Source organism: Thermobia domestica, unplaced genomic scaffold, assembly GCF_964235325.1.
Source record: "Thermobia domestica unplaced genomic scaffold, izTheDome1.hap1.1 HAP1_SCAFFOLD_190, whole genome shotgun sequence".
NCBI lineage: Eukaryota > Metazoa > Arthropoda > Insecta > Zygentoma > Lepismatidae > Thermobia > Thermobia domestica.
Window position 1 is genome coordinate 171,083 of NW_027655920.1, and position 21,735 is coordinate 192,817.

A 21,735-nucleotide genomic window follows, 5' to 3' on the forward strand; every position below is an offset into this window, starting at 1 on the left:
CTAACACTTTTTGATTTTCCACCAATTTTCCTTATTTCGGGGGGGGGGGGTATTAAAATTTTTAAAAAACTAATTCTAATGGCAAAAATTTTGTTTTTAAAAATGCTTTTTTTTCTGAATAAATTTAGGTATTTCTTTCGCCAACGAATCAAAGTATTAGAAAATCGTAGTACCATAATAATATTTTAACCTCATAAGGTTGTTTAATTAACCAGTCGTAATTGTTCGATATTACATATTGTCGTTCTCTCAAGATCGCGCCTATTCTTTTAGGTCACTGATGATTGGTAAGGAGGAAATACTGGTGAAAAATGCAAAAGAAATATGATCTAAAGAACTGACATCTATCTCCTCTTCTGGGATCCAGTATGCTATCTGTATTTGAAGTTCGCCAGTATAGACCATGCAAAAAAGAATTTCTATTCCTCGTTGACCACAGATTCGACGTGGTTGCGTACGTGGAGAACCAGGTGCATCTCATTTGTGAACAGACTTTCAATCATCTTCTTTGAATTTTGGACTTTCGTTTACCCCTTTTCAAATTCCTTTTGTCCTAAATCAGTGTCAGAGCGCGAACAAACTCGATTTCTCCAGGAAAATTCAAATAAAAAAAATCAGTTCGAGGTGAATACCCGACGAAATCGATTTTTAATATTTTTCTTTTTTCTGCAAATGGTGGATCGTTCCATGCCGGAAAATATTATTTCACGAAAAAGAGTTACTTCTATTTCACATGTGAAACTCCTTAGAAGAATAGAATGGGTAATGACTTCAATCAAAAGTTGCGAATCATATTCCCAGAAATAGAGATACGAGTAGGAACGCGAGAAATTTTTAAGCTCTGGTTTCTATCGCTACCATTTAAAGGCCTTCAGTTCAGCGAAATTTAACTACCACTAATTTTAGAGTTTCTCTATAATATCTTCAAAACAAATAAAAATATTGGAAAAACAGAAACGTAGTTAGTTAGACAATACTATTTTGCATGTGATATCGTTATCACAACTCATCTATCTGCTTTCGATTTGCAACTGTAGATAGATTTAGCATTTTTTGCGAGCTCTGTAAATAGCGGCATACCAAAAGCAGATAGGTGAATTGTGGTAAAAGTATCACATGCAAAATCGTATTGTCTAGTTCACTACGTTTCTGTTTTCAGAATATTTTTATTTGTTTTGAAGATATTACAGAAAAACTCTAAAATTAGCGGTACTTAAATTTCGTAATAGTGAAGATCCTTAACTCCAAGAAAAGCTTCCTGTGCTGTGAATGCAATGCGGTAATAGCCACAAAAGGGAGTTTTATTGTATTGTATTACACACAGGGTTCTTTACCAGGCATGCTGGTGTCTAGTAGCGTCTTCGAATCGCTTCTGCATGATTCATTTTCTGTAGGCTATATTTTCGCAATTTTCCAAAACAATAGAAATATTTATTTATAAAAAATAAAGGAACTGAATAAAGTTATTTGTTTAAAAGATTGCTTATAAACCTGAGAATGAAAATAAAAATTACAGAAAGAACATGCGTTACGTAACGAAGTGATAATCCCTTGTCACACTTCGTAATGCAATGTCGATCCCCTCCACTTCCCTTGCCGCTTTACGTAATATGTAGACGACCCCTAAGCACCATATTCTCTGTTCACCACCTATTTAAACCGAGAGTAAACTTCCAGCTTTAATGTTGATTGCTATAGAGTAACTAACTAACTAACCAACCGTAGAGCCTATGGAACCCGGAAGTTCTATGTCGCGTTCACACAAGCTCTCTACTGCCTTCTATCCTTAGCCAACTGGATCAAGTTTCTACTTTGTATTTCTATTTCTGTGAGATACATCTTAATATTGTGTTTCCATCTCCGCCTGGGTCTTTCTAATGGTCGTTTCCCGATTGGTGTTCAAGTTAAGATTTTGAAAGCGTTCTTACTCTCTTCCATCCTGGCTACATGACCTGCCCACCTGAGCCTCCTAGACTTGATGACCCTAACAATGTTTGGTAAACCATATAAATTATGTAGTTCCTCGTTATGAAGTTTCCGCCATTCCCCAATTCCCGTTCCAGTTAGATCCGAATATTCGTCCCAAAATCTTTGTTTTCAAATACTTTCAACCTACGTTTTCTCTCAGAGTAAGCGACCATGTTTTGCAACGATACAGAGCAGCAGGCATGATTATCGTTTTATGTATTTTAACCTTGAAATTGATCGACAGAATTCGCGACGACAAAATCGGTTTTGAACTGAATAATAACGCGAATTCCCTGCTTTCAGTCGACATTTAATTTCTTCGTGAATATGGGTTTTCGTCTGTTAATATTGTACTAGATATTTCAAAGTATCAACTTTCTCACAAATATTATTTGATTGCTATAGAGTAGAAACGATAATAGAGAGAAGCTGTTTTCTGTAATCACTTAAGAATCCCAAGAACGTATTCCATTTCAAATCTAATCTCTTCACTAGAACGGAAAATTACACAAATCTTCTATCATTTCTGGTTGCAATATTAAGAGTCTTCATCCCGGCGAAATTAAAATACCGCTAATTTTACAGTAATTATGTGGTGTCTTCAAATAGATAAAAGATAATCGAAATGTGGAACAAGAGTGCCCTAGACAATATTATTTTACACGAGCCATTTTGAAAATCGGCATTTATTTTCGCGTTTCTAAACAGCTGAAAACGGAAAGCCACTAATTAGGTGACTTGTGATAACGGTACCTCACGCAAAATAATATTGTCTAGGGCGCTCTTGTTCCATATTTCAATTATCTTTTATCTGTTTGAAGATATCACATAATTACTGTAAAATTAGCGGTATTTTAATTTCGCCGGGATGAAGACTCTTAATTTAAAAAAAATATATACCACACCATACAAAACAAACTTCTTCGCGCGATGGGTATATATAACACTGATACTTGCAATTTAACATCATTAGGATTCTTCGGATTTTTGAATTTGCATGTTTATAAAATGAAAAAAGTTTTACGTCCTATGGTTATGCCGGCTAGGCTAAAGGAAACGGTGATGATGAGAAATGAATGAAATGATGGAATGAATAAAGTGGAAGGAAACGGGAGAACCCCGAAGAAACCCACCCACACGGTGTTTGCCCACTGTAAAGTTCACTTGGTGCTAGCTGGTATTGAACCAGGGACTCCATGCACCAGAGGTGAAGGTCCTACTACTGAGCCACCGCGGCCCCTTGCATGTTTGTTTTCCAGTTGATATGCTGTCTTAACATATCGATTGAAGCTTTTTTTGTAACTCAAATAACGAGGTTTCATAATGCATAAAATGTGTGTTTGGGATGTTAGTACACGTTTCCACTGTTATTGCATATCAGGGCACAATCACTGGGAGGGGGGGTCCACCAGTTCCGGACACTCCGAAATTTTGTTATTCGACATTTATTTGTGCAATTTCTTAATAAAACTATACTTGTTTATCAGAGAAATGATTGATGTACCTTAAAGATGTGATCTTAACATTTCATTTGTAGTGTTTCTTTTCTTATAAAAACAATCTACTCTATTATTTTTTCTGGAAATTACGTGACAGTACTAAACAATTACTAATCGTTTTCTCGGGCAGAGTAACATCCGTTCAACACCACGTAGTGTCTGGTGCCTATACAATGTGTAAATAAGCTTTACCGACAACTGTAAGAAGTGACTCCTTACACTAAAATTAAAGAAATAAATTTATATGGGCGTGTGAAGAAAAGTTCATAGTTTAAGAGCTAGGGCCGTAGAAAGAGTGAAAAAGTACATTGAACCGTGCATTAGTCCTTACACGAGAAACCATGTTCCTAACACTTCCAACTTTTCACCAAAGCATTCCGTGTTGAGTGCTGTCAATGCTTATTTCTTGCCTACTTTTGACCCAGCTTTAAGCGCCTGTATATCTGAGAATTCTGTTTTTAGCAAGTCTTGGACTGTCAATGTCCTGTGGGGAATTCCTTGCACACCCATTGCACATTGTTAAAACATACATCTTTAAATTACATATGTGTAACTTCCTTTACGTGACATGATTCGCCAGTCCACGGTTCGTCGCATCCGAAATTTTGGGTGTTGGAATATGTTTTCCACGGTTTCGTAAAGTCCTAGCTCCAAAATTATGCATTTTCCCCTACATGTCCGTACGAGCGTGTTCTCTTATTTTGATTGAGAAATCACCTGTTATAAATTCTCGGTATAGTTCATTGACACCCTATATATAACAACATTTCAGTAATTTGCTTAGTAAACAAATTAACTTGTAGTACTTCTTTGTTCTTATGTAATACATCCGTAGTTATAGAAGTATGAAAGGCATTTCTATAGCATTCTGGTATTCTTATATGGTACTTCATTACCACGATCTTTTTTCTAGGTGTAGCTTTTAGTGTTTACAGCAACCACTACATTCAAAAGTGAAAGTGATACCTTACTGTTTCGCAACAATGATTTTTAGACATTTGCAGTGCTGCTTTAGCTCTAATAAAATTAAAGACTATAATTTTGCTGAAATAATCTTCGCTGGAGCGTTGTGAGTTATAGACATGATATAACGTGACCTTCTTCGGTATGAGACATAAAAATTTACTTCCTATTGGGAGAGGCTGAGGGTTTGTTTCTTACGTCAATCTGTAGATGTATGTTAACTTCTAAGAATCATTTAACATTTAACGATCTTCATGGATAAATTGAACTTTGGGCTATAAGTGGTATGTGAGTTACTATTAGAAGTATTGTATCAGTTCTAGGAGTATGCGTATCACTTTTAGGCATATTTAGTCACTGTTAGGAGTATTATTTCACTGCTAAGAGTGTGCGTATCACTGTTAGGTGTATTGAGTCACTGCTAGAAGTATGTGTATCACTATTATGAGTATCGTGTCACTGTTAAGACTATGTGCATAACTGTTAGGAGTATGTGTGTCACTATTAGGAGTATGTGATTCACTGTTAGATTATCGTGTCACTATTCGGACTATGTGCATCACTGTTAGAGTATCGTGTTAGAACTTTGTGCATAACTACTAAGACTATGTGAATCACTGTTAGGAGTATTATGTCATTGTTAGGTGTATGTGTATCACTGTTAGACATATCTCGTCACTGTTAGGAGTATTGTTTCACTGCTAAGAGTGTGTGTATCACTGTTAGGCGTATTGAGTCACTGTTAGTAGTACGTGTATTACTGTCAGGAGTATTTTTTCATTGCTAAGAGTGTGCGTATCACTGTTAGGTGTATTGAGTCACTGTCAGGAGTATGTGTATCACTATCAGGAGTATCGTGTCACTGTTAAGACTATGTGCATAACTTAGGAGTATGTGTCACTATTAGAAGTATGTGATTCACTGCTAGAGTATCGTGTCACTGTTAAAACTATGTGCATCACTGTTGTGAGTATTATGTCATTGTCAGGTGTATGTGTATCACTTTTAGGCATATTTAGTCACTATTAGGAGTATGTGCATCACTGTTAGGAGTATTGTATCACTGCTTGGATTATGTGCATTACTGTTGGGCGTATTGTGCCACTGTTAGCGAAATCGAACTACAATAGACACACTTTGTTACTTAACGTTGCTTATTTCTCATATTACGTACATAAATAAATAATTTATGCGAACAGAATAAAACTTACCAACTGCATAAAGATTAGTAACAAAGGAGATAGTTTTCTAACGCCACAAAGCTTCGATTTTCTCAAAAAGCACACATCAGAAATCAGCCTTCAGTAAATCATTTGGTGCACATCAACTTCATCTTTCAATTGATATATATCTTATCTTTCTACAATAACAAAAGATGTCAGATTAAAAAAGCAACTTTTGAAATGCCCCCCGTTTCTGTTCTAGTAAGTTGGCAGCACTGAACGTTCTGCCATCTGTTGTCTTTGTGGTGAAAAGCCAAGGAGCGACGAACAGCGCATGATTGTCATCTGCTTTTTGTATGGTAGGAATGGATCGCTTCACGACGGAACAGCGTGTTGTAGGTAACAGTGAAAACTTATTACAAGCGTGAAGCGCTCCAATGGCTTTTCACTGGTAGACCACTTATCTCTGGTGCGTGGGGTCCCTAGTTTGATCCCGGACCATATAATTTTGTCATGTCCCTGGGTTTCTCGGGTTATTCTTGTTTCCTTCTACACTCTCATTCCACCAAATTTTCATCATCATTCCCTTGTCTTAAGCATCGTCTCCCTTAGCCTAAAGGGCATAATCATCGGAGTTAAAGCTGAAAGGAAAGGAAAACCAGTTGAGAATGCTCCAAGAACATTACCAGAGCAAACTTTAAAAAAAATATTTTTTCTTATTGAGAGTCTTCATCCCGGCGAAATTAAAATACCGCTAATTTTACAGTAATTATGTGATATCTTCAAATAGATAAAAGATAATCGAATGTGGAACAAGAGCGCCCTAGACAATATTATTTTACATGAGAAAACGTTATCACAACTCACTTATCTGCTTTCGATTTCGAGCCATTTTGAAATTCGGCATTTATTTTCGCGTTTCTAAACAGCTGAAAACTGAAAGCCACTACATGACTTGTGATAACGGCACCTCACGCAAAATAATAAGGTCTAGGGCGCTCTTGTTCCATATTTCAATTATCTTTTATCTATTTGAATATATCACATAATTACTGTAAAGTTAGCGGTATTTTAATTTCACCGGGATTAAGACACTCATCTTCTACAGCCTTTATACTGTTATAAGTACTTTATTATGATGATCATTAAACAATTCTTGTAATATATCTATCCTTTTAGAATTTTCTTCAGTACTAAATGTTTTCCACGTGTTTTTCTTTTAAGAGTTTCGTTAAAACTTTCTACGATATGTTGTTTTACAAAGACACATTCTCAAAATGGAAGGCTTAAAATTGAAAAATTCACAAAATATCATCTCTTCGACTTACGGTTTCCGAGATGTGACTCCTTAAATCTCCCGAAATCCGAACTTTTTGCCCAATATCTGGTCAGTTAGCCCGTGACCACCGGTTACCTTTTGATAGGAAAATGTTCACCATCCTCTTAAGTATTGATTAAGACCAATATGATCTGTCTATGACTTACGGTTCCCGAGATATGGCTCCTTAAATCTCTCGAAATCGGATCTTTTTTGGGGCAATATCTCGGAAACGGTAAGAATGACGCGTAAAATTCAATCACTTTCTCAGATAGTATTTGATCCTCTATCGAATGGAGGGCACAAAATTTTAAAAGAATCCCAAATAACAGACACACACACACACGCACAGATATTCAGTAACAAACTTCTTAAGTTCGTTGGTCAAACTGTCTTCACCAGAGTTTATTAATGCCATACGCTTAATGGGTTAAACTTTATCATTGGAGTAGCAAACATGAGAGAGATAGAAGAGATTGGCTTCTTGCAAAAGAAAAGTACAGTTGAATGTAATTGCTTAGTTAAAAAAAAAAAAAAAAAATTGCTTTAATGAAGTGTTCCTTTAACGCATACACTGGTACTTCTGTTCAGCTCTCGGAACTCACAATACAAGTGTTTTGTCACTAGAAAGGAAACTAATTATACGCCCTATTGTTAGTCAAAAGCTTAAAGCTACGAGTGAACCCAATGGAAAGCGAAAGAAAGCAAATCTTAACTTCAAGTGCTTACTCCTACAGTAGTAGTCTTTTTTTTCTGTTTTATTTTACTTTTTTTTTTGTAACAGGAAAAAAGTAAAGGAAAAAAAAAAGAGTAGAATCTCATTTTGTTGCTAAAACGTCCGTGTGCTGACGACAGAAATCACGTGACTTTTGTGTGTCATGGCGCGAGATATGGAGAAAAATGCTTTCCCCGCGTCACTTGATCAGTAGTATGTGTCTTGACAGTGGGTGGTGTGTAACACTTCAAAAGGATTAAGCGAAATTTTGCTAAGAGGAAGAAACATTGAAACGGGAAACAAGTAAGTAATAAAATGTGACTTTTTAAAATTACTTATATATTTTCAATGAACTTAAAAAGTTCGTTTGTCTCTTATTTGCGAATTTTTTTCATTTTGAGCCCTCGACAGAGAACTATCTCAAAGAAGTGATAAGATTTTTTGCGTCACTCTTACTATTCCCGAGATATTGACCAAAAAATGTTCCGATTTCGAGAGATTTAAGGAGTCATATCTCGGGAACCATAAGTCACAGAGAGACAATATTGGTATTGATTAATATCTAAGAGACTGGTAAACATTTTGGTACTAAATATTAACCGGTAGCCACTGGCCAACTGGGAACCGTTCGCCAGATATTAGCCAAAAAATTCGGATTTCGGGAGATTTAAGGAGCCATATCTTGGGAACTGTAAATCAGAGATATTTTGCGAATTTTTCGATTTTGAACCCCCCATTTTGAGCATTCTCCGTAAAACAACATATCGTATAAGGTTTTAACAGCATTCTTAAATAAAACATGTGGAAAAAATTTAGCACTCAAGGAAATTATAAATGGATAGCTATATTATAAGAATTATTTAATGAGTATAACAATAAAGTATAAAGAACAATTGGTATAAAACCTGTAGAAGTTAATAAGAAAAATTAGTTGTTTTTAAGTTCTAATTAACTCTGGCAATGTTCTTGGAGCAATCTCAACTGGTTCTTATTAAAATAATCTCCAGATACATCCAAGAATGCCAATTTATAGACAACAATAAGAACAGCAACAATGTGAAGTCGTTATGTAGTGGCAACTCCGGAGTATGGTGACTCAATAGTAGATCACTTATCGTTTGGTGCGAGAGGTTTTAATTTCGATTCCAGGTCATGTGTGTTTGTTGTAGACGTACGATTTGCAAGTTTTGAAATGCCAAAAATGCGGACATGTTTCAATCTGGCTGACTCGTTACGTACACATTAACTCTTCGACATAAGAATGATAGGTTAACTTTTATATTTTACTTTCAAATTGCTTTTAACGCATTATGAATATATATTGCAATGTATGAAAAATAATTTTAAAAAGGAATACTTACCTATCATAAAAATACATTAAAATTATGAAAAATAATAAAAAGAGAGTACTCACATATCATAAAAATACATAATGTTTGTGGGTTTTCTCGGAGTACTCCCGTTTCCTCCCACTTTATTATTCCACCAATTTTTCCATCATCATTTACTTGCCTTAATTATTGTCTTCTTTAGCCAAAAGGACATAATTGTGGAATGTTAGACTGAAAGATTTACATTATAAAATATATTGAAATACATAAGAAAATAATTAAAAAACAGTAATTTGATTTTGCATATTCATATTTTTTAGTGGCCCAACTAGCCCGGGGACGGGGGTCGGGGCCGTGAGCCTAGACCTCCCCAGGTTTTGAGTGACAAAAGTAATTTAAGCTATTATATATATATATATATATATATATATATATATATATATATATATATATATATATATATATATATATATATATATATATATATATATATATATATATATATATATATATATATATATTTGAAATTTATAGTAAAGTTATGATATACTTATCATTGTATGGTTTCTAGCTTATATCCCCAGTTTTTACTTTCTAGATCCGCCACTGATATCTTCCAGTAGATCTGATCTTATTTTGACAGTTTCTTCTTTGAATAGTCAAACGTACAATATCTTTACACGTAAAATGTATGAAATTCAATTGAGCTTAGAAAATGCAGAGAAATAAAAAATTTCGGAAAATATGTGCGGAGTAGCGGACGAATAAATTTTAACTCTTTAACCCTTTTAAGATTTATAGTAACTTTTGTAACCATGGCGTAGTGTCGTCTTTGACCGCTTATTTAGGTTCTATAACAGGTATTTAATCCGGTTTTTTTTTTATGGGTCAGGACAAAGATAGATCAAATAACACCTCATCATTGTTGAATTCAGACATTTTCACCCGGGGGGGAATGTCAACTCCTCGGGGGGAAGGGTTGTTTTTCTGTATTTTTGCAAGAAAACAGCATATTTAACAATTCCATTCACATCCACATCTTACCTAATATTGAGACTAATTGCTGATAAATATTCAATGTGAGATTATAATTAAAAAAAAAAAAAACAATCGTTTAATTTTATCTAAAACATTAAATAAATACTGAAAAATATTTTACATTAAACTTCAACTGCTATTTACAGTAGCTATTTTTGTTATTATTTCCTATATTCAGTAGTTACTGTTTGTTGCTAATGTAGAAGTTTTTTTTTTTTTTTTAAATAAATTAACTCAAATATGTTTTGTCCTAAAATAAACATACATAGGAATATCTTAACAAAAAGTTATCATTCTTTCTCACACTTCTGATTCTAATTCAAGCATACTAGCTTTGGTTTCTTCACTGCATACACATAAAAAGTTTAGTTTACGTAATCTTCAGTAGATTAGTGCCGTGTCGTGAAAAATCAGCGCTTGGCGCGAGAGTATACGACGGCACCCCCGTATATATGAGTGAGGTCGACAGACCAGTCGCGAAAGGTGAGAAAATTTTAAAAAGTAAACCCTGCTTTTCCTTGATTTTGAGCACTTTTCATTACTTTTTTCTTTTCATTATATATATGTGCACATGTGTTTCATTCATCTGTTTTTCTTTCCTTCTTTTCTTTTCTTTTTCCCTCCCGAATTTTGCGCCTCTTACTTCGGCTCCCGGGGCCGTCGCCTCGCTTGCCTCTCTCCCATGGCACGGCAATGAGCAGGATCTTCATCACCTTCAATAACAATCTTTCACTTATATACTACTATCATATTGATAAATTCTATATAAATCTCTAATCCAGGAGGGATAACTATTCCTCCCTGATCCCTCTAAATGACGCCCTCTGAATCTCACTCTTTAACTGAATTATTTTTAATTAAAGAAAGGTGTGTTTACTTTAACAATCGTAAAACACATTTACGTCTGTTACTTCCAATGCGAGAAATGGGATTTAGGCGCCCTATTTCAAATAATGCAAGAACTGTACATTTTCAAGAACTGAAGTCTGCTGAGAGATCATATGGAATGATCGAAAGACCTTTCCTTTCCTATCTCAATCTGTGCTAGTGCTACCTACTAATATATAATAGAGGGCGAGAGTATAGTACCTACTAAAATAAAACCCTTCTTCAATAGTTAACAATGCATGTTCTGCCAAACTCGGTCATAGCGTTAAGAAATACAAGTTTTATTGACTATTTAGTATTCTATCTTAGATGTTACATGTTTAATATTTATAAAGTATGGGTCTGCGTCATTTATATGTATATTGAGAGATCGGATTTCGTCTGCACCGTGCACGGAAAGAAAGCAAATAATTGGATGAAGTAATTTCTACATTTTGTGACTGAAATTTTTTGAGTTTCTCCGGGGGGGAATGAATTTTCTTCGGGGGGAGATTCCCCCCCGGGCTACCCCCTGAATTCAACCCTGCACCTCATATGCGTTTTGGAACCGTTTGGGGGCAGAGGGGCGTCACTTTTTTCTTAAAGCAAATTTCAAAAACTTTTCACGCCTTTATTTATTCATTTAATTTATTCATTTAACAACCACCAGATACAGCTCAGAGGCCATTTTACACTGGATATCTAACAACAACAACAACAACAATGGAAAGGATTTGGGAAGGCATCGGCCAGGGCTTGTTTAGTAGGTATCATCCCGGCATTTGCCTGGTAGAACTGAGGGAAACCCTGGAAAACCCCAGTCAGGATGATCGGCAGCGGGAATCGAACCCTCGACCTCCCGAATGAGAAGCCAACGCTCTATTTCAAGATATCAGATTGAAACTTTGCGTACGGATTGTGTGTATTTTTGGGTATTTTTCAATTTTTTTGAGATCCCTACGTAAAACCGGAGCCGGGCCAGAGAGGCACAAGTGTTCCGAGGGGGTGATTTTTTCAGAAAAATTTCCAGTTTTCCCGATTTTTCCGGTTCAGGTGTATGATACGGACATGTGAGTGCTACCGTTAGAAAGGGCTCGTTATACTGAAGAAACTTGCGTTTGAATCCTGACTCTTGGTCAAATAGTAATGACGCAGTACATTTTTAAGTATATATATATATATATATATATATATATATATATATATATATAGAGAGAGAGAGAGAGAGAGAGAGAGAGATGCAAAAAAGCCGGCTTTTTTGAATCGATGGTTTTTTTCACATAAAAAGCCGGCTTTTTTGGAAAAAAAAAAACGAGAATTTTGGAAATTTTGGCTTTTTTCAACTTCATGATTTTTCTATCTAAATAGCTTTCTTATAGTATATTCTATAGTTAGATAAGAATTCCATGACCTGAATGTGATATTTCGCTCTGAAATTCACCATCAAGATGGATGGAGCACATGTTTTACGAATTAAAGCTAACATGAAGAATGTAGTATTTGAGGGTAATTTTAGAGGCTATTTAACTTTATTTTAACTTTTGAGTTATCGACATCTTTTTTCTTCTCTAGTTTGTCATCCGTGTTTCATTTCTAAGAGCTTTTAGTACTCTAGCTTCTAGCGCAAAAGTTAAACTTGCCAGTTTTTCTATTTATCCGTCAAAGCGTACGTTTTTCAATATATCCGTCAAACCATACTTCCACATTTCTGTTATACTGTAGCTGTGAAGTGATTTAGCAATAATTTTCCGGACACAACCAATTTATACAAATAATCAGTAGCGGATTTAGAAAAGTACTTTAGGAGGGTTTTTTCTGATTGTTTCGTTTCCTAAAAAGTCCTAATTTTATTTGGGAAGTGCTTGAAGTTTATGAGTACAGGCATAACTAATATTTCGTTTCGTTTATATGTTTAGCAATAATCTTCCGGATACAACTTTAAAAATCATTTTATACTGAGAATCAGTAGCGGATTTAAAAAAGTATTTTGGGAAGGATTTCTTACTAATGTTTAGTTTTTTTAAACATTCCTAATTTTTATTTGACGGGAGCTTAAAGTTTATGAGTAAAGGCATAAATAATAGATATTTCGTTTGTTGCAGACATTCCGTAACTTTGGGGAACGGGCTTCAGTCCGAAAGACCGCCCCCCTAACCTTCGCAAAACCGTCACTGCTGGTAATTAGTAATAATAACGATTTAAAAACAATAAAAAAGGAAGTCGCCCAACTCACAGTACACGCACTATTTCTACATTCACAGATGGAATGAAGAAAAGCTTTGTCAGAATGGTCGAATGCTGGTTGAATCCCGGACTTCCCGATAGAAGCGCAAAAGCTAATCACTCAGTCATGTTCGTTGTGCAGTTGTATTTAGCTTAACTTAAATATATTCCGTAGTCTTTTTTTTTGGGGGGGGGGGAGTTCCGTAATGATATGTTGAATCCCTCTTGTTAAAAATTCAGAAAACTTGAGGATTGGGTAAACTGTGATGGTGGTTCTATAAAACTTAACTGTAGAATTTCAAGAATATATAGAACCAAAAGCTCTAGATGTGCAGTCTTTAAGTGTATCATATAAATCTAAGTATTTCTCTTATGTTTTATTTTAATTTTATTTTGTTTCAAAAAGAGGGTATGGAATATTTTGAAGTAAAAATACTACATACTATTTTGCTAGTTATTTGTGTATTCTTTAAAAAGAAGTGTTTACTTTTAGGGTTGGCTGGTTTACACCAACTTTTTTTTTTTTTTTAATAACTGGTTTAAACCACAAAAATAAAAAGAATGAAAAATGCGAATCGTGTGAATTTCATGGTGACGTTTCCAGGTATCAAACTACCTGCAATAGTTTTATTTCGCTTTCACCTTTTAATCAAGGTGTCCCATGTTCAATTCTCGGTCGAACCACAACCCTTCTTTCATGCGTAACCCAAGTAGCGGTTCGGATGTCAGTTTAAGCGAAAGTCTTCTCCTTGATAACCTCGGTATTTCGTAAGGATGTTAAGCCTAAATATACGAAACAAACCAAATTGTATATTTCTACATGCCTAAATGCGTGTTGTTTTATAAAGAAGCCAATATTGCTTAAATATATTGATAGAAATTGGCAAAATTTATCGATTGCCTACGTAGCTTCCAACATTAGCTTGGATTGGACTTTCAATGATATCTACGTACCGGTACTAAATTTGTAATTTAATACCTCAGTTTTAGCGTACTGATTATGGTACGTTGACCTTTAAATTTTAGATGCAAAGCAATAACAGGATTTTCCCGTTATTGTCTTACATTTCAAGTAATGACGGGATTTTTCCAATGGCTAGAGCGGGAGATTCTCAACTTAAGGAATTTACTGACCGCACTTCTTTAAGCTTATGGGAGTTCTTCCGGCATAACCCCGCTGTTGCATAATAACATCAAGGCGAAACAAACTTAGGCTATTTCTGTGAATATGTAATATAAATACATAAAGCAAAAAATCTAAGTCAAAAAAGCCTGGTTTAAACCAAAAAAGCCTGGTTTAAACATCCCCCAAAAAACGGATTTTTGGTATTTTCAAAAACAACCACGGTTCTTGCCAACTCTGCTTACTTTTGTATATAGGAGGTTAAAAAATTCTTATTATATACATTGGTTAATCCTGTGGAATTCATAATGCAAATATGTTGAAGAAAAATTGTTTGAAATATTTTTTCGAAATTCATAGTTTATTTTCGATGTTTTATATTATTATCAGCATCAACCACTAATTAAATGATTTTTTGTGTTATAGAGAAGCGATACAAAGTCTGTTTTATCAATTTAAAGCAGTATTTTGAAAAAAGCCCAAAATTTCCGAAGCAAAAAAGCAAAGCAGAAAAAACCGAGTTTTTTTCCAAAAAAGCCGGTTTTTTTCCGAGCCCTTGCATCTCTATATATATATATGAAAAATGTGTCACCTTCAGACTTTCAAAAATTTCTCCTGACTTTAGTTCTCAAGATACAAGAAAGAAATTTTGCACACTTATTATGAACATAACAACGTATTTTTTTAAAAAAAAAAAATCAGATAGCTACGTGAACCCACGTCCGGGCCAGGTGGGGGCAAAAATTTCGAAAATTTCTTTTTGAAAAATCTCCCCATTTTTCTTGTTTTTTCCGTTTCTGGTGTATAATATGGACAAGCGAGTGGTACTATTAGGAAGAGTGCTCTATCCTGAAAGAAAGGAGGTATGAACCATGATCTTACGATAAATAATAAGGAAGCAGTAGCTGTTTGATTGAAAGTCTAAAATTTACCTCAAAAATTGAAAATCCTACGGAAATCCTAAGAGGGTTAAATGCGGATATGTCCACATATATACTTAGGTAGATACTGACATATGGTAACCGTAGGTGAACAACAACGTTCCTACGGATTTTCTCGGGGTTTTCCCGTTTTTTCCTATATTCTTATACCATGTTCACCAATTCTTTGGCGGGGGCTGCGGTGGCTCAGTGGTAGAGCGTTCACCTCTGGTGCATGGGGTCACGGGTTCAAACCCTGCTCCCGCCAAGTTAACTTTGTGGTGGACAAACACCGTGTGCGTGGGTTTTCTCGGGGTTCTCCCGTTTCATCCCACTTTCTTCATTCCACCATTTCATTCATTTCTCATAATCACCGTCTCCTGTGGCATAACCGTGGGACGAAAAAAATCAAAGATTTCCTTTCATTTTTCCTTTTCTTTGACAATCATTCAATTTTATTAATAATTCATATACTTTAGCCTACAGGGGATAAACATTATACGTAAAGTTGAAGGACTTCATTTTTTTCCCTGGCTATTCGTAAATGTTTAGTGTTGTTCTTCGATATCAGAGATTTAAACTCCAATCATTGAGGAAGTTTCTGACGTTAACCAGTGGTTTTCATGTCTTATACAGCCTCTGTGCTGAAAGGAACGCTAAGCTTCAAAACTATCAGAATAACAACGATACCCAAATAAATTCGATATGTCATGCATATTCTATTTAAAGATACTATTTTGTATATTGTAGATCTCAATTGACCGTCTAGGAAGAATCATACAAGATATTATTATCATCATGAAATAAAATATAACCAAAAATATGAAACATTTTTTTTCATTTGTTACATCCACTATCTTAATAAATTATTATGTCACTTTTAACAAAGATCAAATATAGTGTATGAGAATCATGATTCATATTTTCTCGTTGAATAGAACTGTTCTGCCATGTAATTGTAGAATATCAAGTCCCAACCAGGCAGAAAAAAATAACACTGTGTATTTCTAGATGCACAATATCTAAGTAGTTTGTGTTCCGTTTATGTCAACAAGTTCCGTGTATTTCCTTAACTTTTCTACTGTATATACACAGTAATGTATTACGCGAAATGAGCAGGGGTCACATATATTTTTCCTATCACCCGGTCTCCAAATGGGTTAATCCGGCTCTGAGGAGTTGACCGTATATCTTTCGAAGAGTGTTGAATTCAGACATTTTCACCCGGGAGGGAATGTGAACTCCTCGGGGAAGGGGGGGTTGTTTTTCTGTATTTTTGCAAGAAAGCAGCATATTTAACAATTTCATTCACATGCACATCTTAGCTAATATTGAGACTAATTGCTGATAAATATTCAATGTGAGATTATAATTTTTTTTAAAAAAATCCTTTAATTTTATCTAAAACATCCTGGCAAATATATTTTTAGACTGGCAAATATATTTTTAGACTAAACATTAACTGCTATTTACAGTAGATATTTTGGTTATTTTTTCCCTATATTCAGTAGTTACTGTTTGTTACTAATGTAGAAGTTTTTAAAAAAGATTTAAATTAACTCAAATATTTTTTTGTCTTAAAACAAACATACATAGGAATATCTTAACAAAAAGTAATATTTTTTTCTTACACTTCTGATTCTAAATCAAGTATATTAGCCTTGGTTTCTTCACTGCATACACATCAATAGTTTACTTTATGAAACGGATTAGTGCCGTGTCGTGAAAAATCAGCGCTTGGGGCAAGGTTATACGACGGCACCCCCGTACATATGAGTGAGGTCGACAGACCAGCTGCGAAAGGTGAGAAAATTTTAAAAAGTAAACCCTGCTTTTTCTTGGTTTTAAGCACTTTTTATTACTTTTTTCCTTTTATTTTATATATGTGCACAAGTGTTTCATTTTCCTCTTTTTTCTTTCCTCCTTTCCTTTTCTTTTTCCCTCCCGAATCGTGCGCCCCTTACTTCGGTGCCCGGGGCCGTCGTCCCGCTTGCCCCTCCTTCGTCACATTCAATAGTAATCTTTCACTTATATACTACTATTATATTGATAAATTCTACATAAATCTCTAACCCAGGAGGGATAACTGTTCTTCCCCGATCCCTCTAAATGACACCCTCTGAATCTCACCCTTTAACTGACTTATTTTTACTTAAGAGTCTTCATCCCGGCGAAATTAAAATACCGCTAATTTTACAGTAATTATGTGATACAGGGTGCGACACGTAAAACCGGCCCATAAAGTGAACACATAAAATGAAATGTAATGTATTGAATATGATTAACTACAACACATAAATGTAATGTAATGTATTGTATATGACTACTCACCTTCACAGCAGCCTTCACAGCAGGTGCTGAAAGTGTCCTCCGCCCACTTCAACACACATGTGAGCACGATTGAGGAGATTCATATATACCCTTGTCAGTTCTTGTGTTGTAATGCTATTGGTGACATCCTGGATCCTGGTCTTGAGTTCTTCAATTGTGTGTGGATTTGTTTCGTATACTCCTCCCTTTAACAGTCCCCATAAGTAAAAGTCACACGTGTACAAGTCTGGTGACCGAGGAGGCCACAAGCCTTTGCTGATTGTCCTCTCTGGTGTAAACATCTCATGCACAAGGGACCAAGGGACAATGATGCAGCTGATGGGTGGCATGTTGCACCGTCCTGCTGAAAGTAACATAACTGACGCTCCTCTTCGGTCAAGTGTGTATAAAACTCCTCCAGGATTCCCATATACACGTCACTGTTCACTGTCGACTCAAAGAATATGCGCCCAATAACGCGTGTGGCGGAAATGGCACACCAAATACCAATCTTCTCATCATGCAAGGGTACCTGGTGGATTGCGTGTGGATTTTCTGTCGACCAATACCAGTTGTTTTGGGAATTTACGTACCCAGACAGGTGGAACCACGCCTCGTCACTCATGATGAGAATTAGTGGATCCAAGAAACCACTGGTAACATTGCTCAACAGCCATGAACAGAAATGTACAATCTTCTGCAGGTCAGGCTCCTTCAGTTCTTGCACAACACTTATCCGGTACGGTTTTAACTTCAGTCCCCTTAAAACATGTCTGCAACTTCTCTCACTCGCATGAACCTGTTGATTCAATCTCCTGGTTGACTTTCGAGGACTTCTTGTCATTATCTCCTCCACCTGCATCTTTAATTCAGGTGTGCAGACAGATGGTCGTCTGTTCCTGGGAGCATTTTGAACCGATCCTGTACGCCGCCATTTTTCAATCAATTTCTGGATGGTGCTTTTTGCTGGCACAGAACGTCCTGGAAATTTCTCCCGAAACAAATTCTTTGTTTTCACAAAAGATCCAGTGAGAATGAACCCTTCAACAATGGCAACACGCTCGGATATCGAATACGGCATTATCACACACTGACACTCACCCGGCTTAACACAACGAGGCCTTTTTCTCAACTGGTTTCGACAAGTTTCACTGGCTGCGGCTGCACGTGACTGCTGCAGGTCACGTAAGTCGACCCGACCTCGACACGCCATCTCTTGGTAGGAAGGTAGATTATTTAAGTGCTGCCAAAAACACAATATACCAGAAGATTACGACGGGCCGGTTTTACGTGCCGCACCCTGTATCTTCAAATAGATAAAAGATAATCGAAATGTGGAACAAGTGCGCCCTAGACAATATTATTTTACATGAGAAAACGTTATCACGAATCACTTATCTGCTTTTGATTTCGAGCCATTTTGAAAATCGGCATTTATTTTCGCGTTTCTAAACAGCTGAAAACGGAAAACCACTAGGTGACTTGTGATAACGGTACCTCACCCAAAATAATATTGTCTAGGGCGCTCTTGTTCCATATTTCAATTATCTTTTATCTATTTGAAGATATCACTTAATTACTGTAAAATTAGCGGTATTTTAATTTCGCCGGGATGAAGACTCTTAAAGAAAGGTGTGTTTACTTTAACAATCGTAAAACACATTTACGTCTGTTACTTCCGATGTGAGAAATGGGATTTAGGCGCTCTATTTCAAATAATGCACGAGCTGTACATTTTCAAGAAATGAAATCTGCTGACATCAGAGATCATACAGAATGATAGAAAGATCTTCCCTATTTTTCCTTTCCTATCTCAATCTATGCTAGTGCTACTTACTAATATATAATATAGGGCGAGAGTATAGTACCTACTAAAATACAAACATTTCTTTAACAGTTGACAATTTCATGTTCTGCCAAACTCGGTCATAGCGTTAAGAAATACAGGTTTTATTGACTATTTGGTATTCTACCTTAGATGTTGCATGTTTAATATTTATATTGAATGAGTCTGCGTCATTTATATGTATATTGAGAGATCGGATTTCGTCTGCACGTGCACGGAAAGAAAAACAAATAATTGGGTGAAGTAATTTTTACATTTTGTGACTGAAATGTTGGGAGTTTGTCCGGGGAAGGGGGATGAATTTCCTTCGGGGGGGAGATTCCCCCCGGGCTACCCCCTGAATTCATCCCTGCTTTCGAATATGAAGCGAACTAGAACATAGTTCATTGTATCCAAAAGGTAGATTGTATGGATTGTATCCAAAAGGTAGATTTGCTTTCAGCTTTATTCTTCTACTGAAACCAAAAGTAGCAAAATACAGTAAAATTTTCACTTTCAATATAGAGTCATTGTAAGACACAATGATGAACTGAAATGAAATGAAATCTGTGAGTTTTACGTCCCACGTTTATGCCGGTTAGGCTAAAGGAGACGGTGATGATGAGTAATGAATGAAATGGTGGAATGAAGAAAGTGGGAGGAAACGTGAAAACCCCGAGTGAACCCACGCACACGGTGTTTGTCCACCACAAAGTTCACTTGGCGGGGGCTGGGATCGAACCCGGGACTGAGCCACCACGGCCCCACAATGATGAACTGTTTTTGTTATGAATTCACTGTCAGAGGCGGAGGTCACGATGGCTCGGTGGTAGAACGCTTAACTTTGGTGGTTGGGATTTCTGATTCGAACCTCGGCCAAGTAAGTTTGTGGTGGACAACATCGTACCCGTGGGTTTTCTCGGAGTACTCTCGTTTCCTCCCACACTTCGTTCCACCAATTATTCCATCATTGTTCACTTGCTTTAACAATTGTCTCCCTTAGCCTAAAGGGCATAATCGTGGGACGTTAAGTTGAAAGACAGCTTCCAAGACTACAGTGTCAGGTTCCATCTCTCTTGTTAACCTTCTATTGCAGCTGGTCATTATATGTAGATGTGCTATTTCTAGTTTCAGTATTAAATTCCGGTAATTTCAAAGTCTATCGTAATTTGTCAAGTACCAAACGAAATTCACTGGTTCGTAAACACGTAAATTGTAAGGAACTGGGGGGACGCCATACACATTTTTTAGTGGTGGGGGTACGCCGTCCACAAGCGATCCCCCACACTCTTACACCTGCCCACAAGTACGTATTTCTGGTAAAAGGAAAAGCTGGAAGAAAATTGATCAGAGGCCTACTTAGTACGCATCATAAGTATCATTCCAGTATTTCGCTGGAACTCACAAAAATCCTGAAGAAAGACCAGTTAGTATGGGCAGCCTAGCCATTAGATTTCAAGGCCATTCAAATGCGAAACGTCAACGGTGAGCATTTCCATGCGATCACTGGGGTTAATGAGTCATTTCATATAGGTTCCCAGTCTTAAAGAATCTTGCTCTCGCCTTTGGTGCGAGCGGTCCGGATTCGACTCCTGGTGGGAACACTCGGTCGATAAAATGTGAAAGCTTTTTCAGCCCAGCCATCCTGAGTGAGTTTTCCTGGGTTTTTCTTATTCATACCAGGCAAATGCCATGATACTACTTTAATTATGGACCCAGGCCACTTCTTTCCCTTTTCTCGGATAGTATGATCGCTGAAGGACGTGATACGTCATCAACTAACGTGGCCATAGATGCCGAAAACTCATATATCTAATTTCAAATCCAAATCTTAAAGAATCTTCCAATAATTCTAATCTCTTCATTTCTTTTCTTCAGTATCAGTTCTTTCTGTAGGATGTCTGTCTTGCTTGTGCTATCCTAATTCCCACGTTTTTTCCTTCTACTTCTTGTTATCAGGAAACATCGTGCTAATTACGGGTAATTAAGTGTTTGTTTCTTCCTCACGCGAAAAATAAATCTATAGTTCTTGTGTTATCTTACCGTCGACATCAAAATTTTCTTTTTCATGTTTGTTTTCGTGTCTGTATGTGAAATTGATCAAGTTCTAATGAACAAGAATCTCACCTATATACTGCCTGAAGGAGTTTCGTTTGAATAATGGTATATATTTTCTCAATTCCTATTGAAAGCGGAAGTAGTGGTAGTAGATTTCTACCACTTCCGGCTTATAGCAGAGAAGTTCGAGTCGGAAAACCATTTCTACCTATTTGTTAAAGACTTTACTCTTTAGCGATCAAAGCTACAACCGGAAGTAGTTGATTTCTGCCATTTCCAGTTTGAAACGAGGGTTAAGAGAGTAGATGGCATCTCGTAGAACGCAAAATCAATTCAGAAAAGCAGTTTCCCCTATCTAGTATTTTTGCTCTAGGTAGATAAATAATTGAAACCGAAAACTAGTAGATTTCTACT

At 36.2% G+C, this 21,735-nt stretch overlaps 1 protein-coding gene across 1 annotated transcript in view; it reads left to right on the forward strand.

Annotated features, from left to right (window-relative positions):
- Positions 1-7,855: 7,855 nt before the first annotated feature.
- The window catches only part of LOC145676517 (putative cytochrome P450 301a1, mitochondrial), a 217,644-nt gene continuing 203,764 nt past the window's right edge, over positions 7,856-21,735 (forward strand). Inside the window, exon 1 of the mRNA XM_081747340.1 lies at positions 7,856-7,929. The gene's annotated coding sequence lies outside the window, so the exon portion shown is untranslated. The remainder of the gene's footprint in view (positions 7,930-21,735) is intronic.